Genomic DNA, 7,247 nt, shown 5'->3' on the forward strand with positions numbered 1-7,247 from the left:
CCAGCTGAGGTTGTCATTCATGTGTACACCCAAGTACTTGTAGCTGGAGACCACTTCCACTGCAGATCCTCTTATGTTCTGGGGGGTATAGGTGTGTTTGTTCCTTCTGAAGTCCACAGTCATCTCTTTTGTCTTCTTCACATTGATGTGAAGGCTATTCTCTTTGCACAAGCACTCCAGGTGTTCCACCTCCTGCCTGTAGCTGGACTCATCATTGTTTGTGATGCATCCCACCACGGCTGTGTTATCTGCAAACTTTCCAATATGACAGCCTGGACGGGTAGCTGCACAATCATACGTGAGCAGAGTAAACAGGAGAGGGCTCAACACACATCCCTGAGGAGAGCCAGTGCTGAGGGTTATTGTGGAGGAGGAGAAGTTGTGGATCCTTACTAACTGTGGTCTGTTTGTTAAGAAGTCTAGTACCCGGTTGCAAATGGAGAGGCTTAGTCCTAGTGTGAATAGTTTGTCCATCAGGGTTTGGGGGATCATGGTGTTGAAGGCGGATGTGAAGTCCACAAAGAACATAAGAGTATTTCTGCTTTAGGTGGTTGAGCGCAGTGTGGACCACAGAGGAGATGGCATCCTCTGTTGATCGGTTCTCACGGTATGCATACTGATGAAGGTCCTCGGTGATATTGATGATTGTTTTGATGTGGGTCATGACCAGTTTTTCGAAGCACTTAGCGACTATTGGGGTGAGGGCCACTGGCCGATAGTCATTCAGACCAGTCACTGTAGAGCTTTTTGGGACTGGGATAATGGTGGCAGTCTTCAGGCAGATGGGAACTGTCTCCAGGGTAAGTGAGGTGTTTTGAGTATCTTGAAATAAGATAGAAAGGCGCTATTTAAGTACAGTCCATTTACCATTTACCATTTGAAGATGTCTGCCAGCACCTCACAGAGCTGATCGGCACATTCTTTCAACACTTTTCCGGGGATGTTGTCTGGGCCGGTTGCCTTGTGCGGATTAATCCTCCTGAAAGTACTCCTTACTTCAGCTGAGGTCACGCTGAGATGCTCTTCATCCAGTGGTGAGGTGAGTCCGGTGCTGGGAGGTCTGTTTGGGTCTTCAAAGTATGCGTAGAACTTGTTGAGGGCATCAGGAAGAGATGGGTCTTTGGGGCATTGTTCACTCCTTCCTTTATAATCTGTTATGCACTTAATGCCCCTCCACATGCTCCGAGGGTCTTGTGAGGTGAATTGATCCTCAATCCTCTTTGCATATATTTATTTATTTATTTATTTATGTTAAGGCGTTTTAAACCCTTCCCACACTCTTGCAATATTCTAAACAATGTTTCTAAACTCTAAAGCTCTAAAAGAGCACAGAATGTCATGATTTCAGCTCTGTGCCTTTGCTGCTCAGTGCCACCTGCAAGCAGTCTCGGCCATGCCGACTTCTCTGCGCTGCATGGTGAACAGCTGATCAGCTGCAGCAGGAAACTTATCCTGCAGTGTGGGCTGCACAGAGGTGCAGCAGGTGCTAAATAATTTTAATGAATTTATTTGAAATAAATATTCCATGCCGATCATGTGACTCATCCATCAGCCAATTGTGTGACATGACCATTCTTATTTTGAAAACCGCGATAGAGCGAGTCCAAGGGACTACTGTAAATATATATATGTATATATACTATATACATATATATATATATATATATATATACATACATATATATATACATATACAGACCCTTTCAAAAAAATTAGAATATCATGGAAAATTTGTTTAACTTTCATAATTCCATTCAAAAAGTTAATCTTTAATAGTTGATAAATTCAGGGACTACAATTTAAACTATTTCAAGTATTTATTTGTTTATTTTTACATAATTTGGGCTTCCAGCTCATGAAACCCATGGAAACAGGATTTCAAAAAATTAGAATACTGTGGAGAAATCAGCCCAGATTTTGCAGGGCATGAATGTTTTAAACTGAGTGTGACACATTAATCATCTACTAAACTCAAAGCACTTGCACAGATTTCCCCAGGTGTCATTAAAATGCTTCAGTTTGGTTCAATTGTCTCAGTTGGTCGCGAGATATATTTCAGGGAGGGAGGCAAGGTGGAGTGCGAAATTCAAACTTGGACGGACAAACTTTTGACGGAAAATTGTGGATTTTGGAGTGGACGGTTGGCATAAGCTGGAATGTGACTGGGTCAGAATGGCAAACCAGGTAGGAGATAACAAGGAGAACATGATGTTCTCCTTGTTTCTCAAGTTTAAGAGGGAGGAAAACCAAGGATACTTAAGCCCAATTATAATATCTAAAGAAATAAAAAAGAAATAAAAAAGAAAATAGGAGAGGTAGAAATGGTGAAGGTGTTGAGGGATGGAAACTTACTGATAATCTGCAAAACTGAAGAACAAAAAACAAAGCATTACAAGATGATAATATCTGCAAAAAGGTGGTGAAAGAGAAACATGATGTTGGAGAAAATAAAGTACTGAAGGGAGTGATTACAGGAATACCAGTGGAGGAGGATTTGGATAAATTAAAACGAAACATTGTCGGAGTAAAGGTGAACAGTTTAAAGAGACTAATGAGAACAGTTGATGGAGAAAGAGTGGGAAGCATGTCTATTTTAATAGAGTTCTTTGAAACAATAATGCCAAATAAAACAAAAATAGGATTTATGAGTTTTCCGGTCAGGCCTTTTATCCCCCCACCATTCAGATGCTACAAATGTCAGAGGTATGGACACATGGCAGCGGTGTGTAAAGGCAAGCAGAGGTGTCCTAAATGCAGAGAGGAGCACAGGATAGAAGAATGCAGAGAGGACAAACAAGAAAAGTGCTGCAACTGTGGGGGTCAACATAGAGCTAACTCTGGAAAATGTGAGGTGAGAAAGAGAGCGGTAGAAATATAACAAATCAAAATGACTAAAAATATTAGCTATGCTGAAGCAGTCAGGAGTGTTCAGGGACAAAAAAAAAGAGAAGCAGACCAGTCAGAGAATCAAGTTCCACAACAAACCAAACTGCAAATGGAGGAAAACATCACACTGTCAGTAGAAAAACTCATTTTATTCATAGCATATGTCATCAACTGCACAGATCAGGCTAAACACAGAACAGAGAAAATTAAAATAATAGCAAGGGGGGCAGAAAAGTTTCTGGGATTCAAAGAGGCGTCTTGGAAAAACATAAACAAAGGGCTGGAAATAGATGGGAGACCGGTAACACTGGGCGATAAACCCAGATGTTAATACTACAATGGAATGCCAGAAGTCATTGCAAATGGACAATAATTTAAGGGATATATTAAAAAATTAGAAGAAAAAACAGAAATAATATGTATACAGGAAACATGGTTAAAAGCAACATTAGAATTCGTAATTAAAGGGTATGATAGCATCAGAAGGGATCGGCAAGAGGGAAATGGAGGAGGGTGTGAAATATTTATAAAACAAGGAACACAATATCAAATATTACGAAAAGGAGTAGATTTAGAATATACAGGTCCTTCTCAAAAAATTAGCATATTGTGAAAAAGGTCATTATTTTCCATAATGTAATGATAAAAATTAAACTTTCATATATTTCAGATTCATTGCACACCAACTGAAATATTTCAGGTCTTTAATTGTTTTAATACTGATGATTATGGCATACAGCTCATGAAAACCCAAAATGCATGCCCCAAAAAATTAGCATATTATGAAAAGGTTCTCTAAACAAGCTATTAACCTAACCATGTGAATCAACTACGTAACTCTAAACACCTGCAAAAGATTCCTGAGGCTTTTAAAAACTCCCAGCCTTGTTCATTACTCAAAACCGCAATCATGGGTAAGACTGCCGACCTGACTGCTGTCCAGAAGGCCATCATTGACACCCTCAAGCAAGAGGGTAAGACACAGAAAGAAATTGCTGAACGAATAGGCTATTCCCAGAGTGCTGTATCAAGGCACCTCAGTGGGAAGTCTGTGGGAAGGGAAAAGTGTGGCAGAAAACGCTGCACAACGAGAAGAGGTGACCGGACACTGAGGAGGATTGTGAAGAAGGGCCGATTCCAGACCTTGGGGGACCTGCGGAAGCAGTGGACTGAGTCTGGAGTAGAAACATCCAGAGCCACCGTGCACAGGCGTGTGCAGGAAATGGGCTACAGGTGTCGCATTCCCCAGGTCAAGCCACTCTTGAACAAGAGACTGCGTCAGAAGCATCTCGCCTGGGACTGCTGCTGAGTGGTCCAAAGTTATGTTCTCTGATTACAGTAAATTTTGCATTTCCTTTGGAAATCAAGGTCCCAGAGTCTGGAGGAAGAGAGGAGACACATAATTCACATTGCTTGAGGTCCAGTGTCAAGTTTCCACAGTCACTGGGGTGTCATGTCATCTGCTGGTGTTGGTCCACTGTGTTTTATCAAGCGCAGGGTCAATGCAGCTAGCAATCAGGAGATTTTGGAGCACTTCATGCTTCCATCTGCTGAAAAGCTTTATGGAGATGAAGATTTCATTTTTCAGCATGACCTGGCACCTGCTCACAGTGCCAAAACCACTGGTAAATGGTTTACTGACCATGGTATTACTGTGTTCAATTGGCCTGCCAACTCTCCTGACCTGAACCCCATAGAGAACCTGTGGGTTATTGTGAAGAGAAAGTTGAGAGGCGCAAGACCCAACACTCTGGATGAGCTTAAGGCCGCTATCGAAGCATCCTTGGCCTCCATAACACCCCAGCTGTGCCACAGGCTGATTGCCTCCATGCCACACCGCATTGAAGCAGTCATTCACGCAAAAGGATTCCCGACCAAGTATTGAGTGCATAACTGAACATGATTATTTGAAGGTTGGCGTTTTTTGTATTAAAAACACTTGTCTTTCATTGGTGGGATGAAATATGCTAATTTTTTGGGACAGGCAGTTTGGGTTTTCATGAGCTGTATGCCATAATCATCAGTATTAAAAATATTAAAGACCTGAAATATTTCAGTTGGTGTGCAATGAATCTGAAATATATGAAAGTTTCATTTTTATCATTACATTATGGAAAATAATGACCTTTATCACAATATGCTAATTTTTTGAGAAGGACCTGTATAGTGGTGGAAATATGGGACAAAGATGGAAAATATAAAATAATAAATTTCTATAATCCTTGTAAAAATATAACAATTGAATCAATGGAAGAAATAATGGGATATTTAGAAGGAAAGGTAATATGGTGTGGGGATTTCAATGCTCATAGTACACTCTGGGGTAAAAGTAATGATAAAAACGGTCAAGAAATTGAAGAATTGATGGAATTAAAAAACCTAGTGTGTCTTAATGATGGGAGAGGAACCAGAATCAACGTTAGAACAGGAGAAGAATCAGCAATTGATTTAACACTAGTATCAAACTCACTGGCTGGCAGTTGTGAATGGGATATTGATAAGAATACAACAAATGGAAGCGATCATTACCCAATTAAGATTAAAATACAAATAAAACCAGAAAGCAGCAAAGTAGAGGGGAATAAAAAATGGAATTTCAACAAAGCAGAATGGAATAAATTGAATTATATCAGCAAACAAGAATTACAAAAAATTGACATGACAGCAGATGTAAATAATATAAATTCAAATATTTGTAGGGTTATTCTAGAGGCAATAGAACATACAGTGAAGAAAGGAGGAGGAAGGAAAGAAAGGAAAATATTACCGTGGTGGCCAAATGACTGTAATAAAGCAATCAAGTCAAGAAATAAAGCCTTTAAAATACTTAAAAATAATCTTATTTATCAACATTTAATAGATTATAAAAGAGAACAAGCGATGGTAAGGAGGATAATAAAGGAGGCAAAAAGAAACTCCTGGAGAAAATTCTGTGACACTATTGGGAAAGAGACTAAACTTGATAAAATCTGGAAAGTGATTAAAAGAATGAATGGCATCAGGAAAGAATATGTATACCCAGTATTGAACACCGATAAAGAAGTGATTATTAAAGATAAAGCTAAAGCTGAAATTTTAGCTGAAACCTTTAGAAAGACTCATAGTACAAATAACATCAGTGAGGAGGAAAAGAAAGGGAGGGAAGCCACAAAACCAAAGTATAAATATTTACAAAAGAGTAGTGAAGTAAATGATAATTTATTGAACACACCATTAAAAAAGATGAATTAAACAGAGCTCTGAGAAAAACCAAGACAACAGCACCAGGAAAAGATCAGTTCTGGTATTTAATGATAGATCATCTCAGTGAACCATCCAAAGAAATCATTTTAGAGCTGTACAACAAAGTCTGGGAGGAGGGGGAACTGCCACAGAGCTGGAAGGAGTCAGTCATCATACCCATAGCAAAACCAGGGAAAGACAACACTAAACCGGAAAATTACAGACCAATCGTGCTAACATCAAACATATGTAAGATAATGGAAAAAATTATTAATGAGAGATTAACATACTATTTAAATAGCAAAGGATATATATCTAAATATCAAAGTGGGTTTCGAAAAGGGCGTAATACATATGATTCAGCTTTACGGTTAGAACATGAAATCAGAAAAGCGCAGATAAATACAGATAGTGTGGTGGCGGTGTTCTTTGATATTGAAAAAGCATGTGATATGTTGTGGGTTGAAGGGTTGTTAATTAAAATAAAGAAATTAGGTGTTACAGGGAAAATGTTTAAATGGATCAAAAACTTTTTATCAAAAAGAACAATACAAGTTAGAATAGGAGATGAATATTCTGAGAAATATGGTGTAGAAAATGGAACACCACAAGGCAGCATCATAAGTCCCTTATTGTTTTCTTTAATGATAAATGATGTTTTTGTAGAAATAGAGGAGGGAATGGGCTGTTCACTCTTTGCAGACGACGGGGCAATTTGGAAAAAAGGACGAAATATAGAAGTCACAGTAGAAAAAATACAGAAGGCTATTAATGAAATAGAAAGATGGGCAATAAAGTGGGGGTTTAAATTTTCAGTGACAAAAACAAAGACAATGATATTTACACGGAAAAAAATTACAGAAATAATAAAAACTGAAACTATACAATCAAGAAATAGAACAAGTTAAGAATATAAAGTTTTTGGGAATGTGGTTTGATGAAAAAGTAATATGGAATATTCACATTCAGAAAATTATTGATAAATGTAAAAGGGTCTTAAATATTATGAGATGTTTGGCGGGAAATGAATGGGGAGCAGACAGAACAGTATTAAAGAGAATATACACTGGGCTGATCAGGTCAACTATAGATTATGGCAGTGTAATCTATAGATCTGCTGATCAGGTCAACTATAGACT

At 38.6% G+C, this 7,247-nt stretch overlaps 1 protein-coding gene across 1 annotated transcript in view; it reads left to right on the plus strand.

The window, feature by feature from the left end:
* The window catches only part of LOC119420261 (roundabout homolog 3), a 66,868-nt gene that overhangs the window by 869 nt on the left and 58,752 nt on the right, over positions 1–7,247 (plus strand). The window lies entirely within an intron of this gene.

This window comes from Nematolebias whitei, chromosome 14 (genome assembly GCF_014905685.2).
Source record: "Nematolebias whitei isolate Nwh7 chromosome 14, NemWhi1, whole genome shotgun sequence".
Taxonomy (NCBI): domain Eukaryota; kingdom Metazoa; phylum Chordata; class Actinopteri; order Cyprinodontiformes; family Rivulidae; genus Nematolebias; species Nematolebias whitei.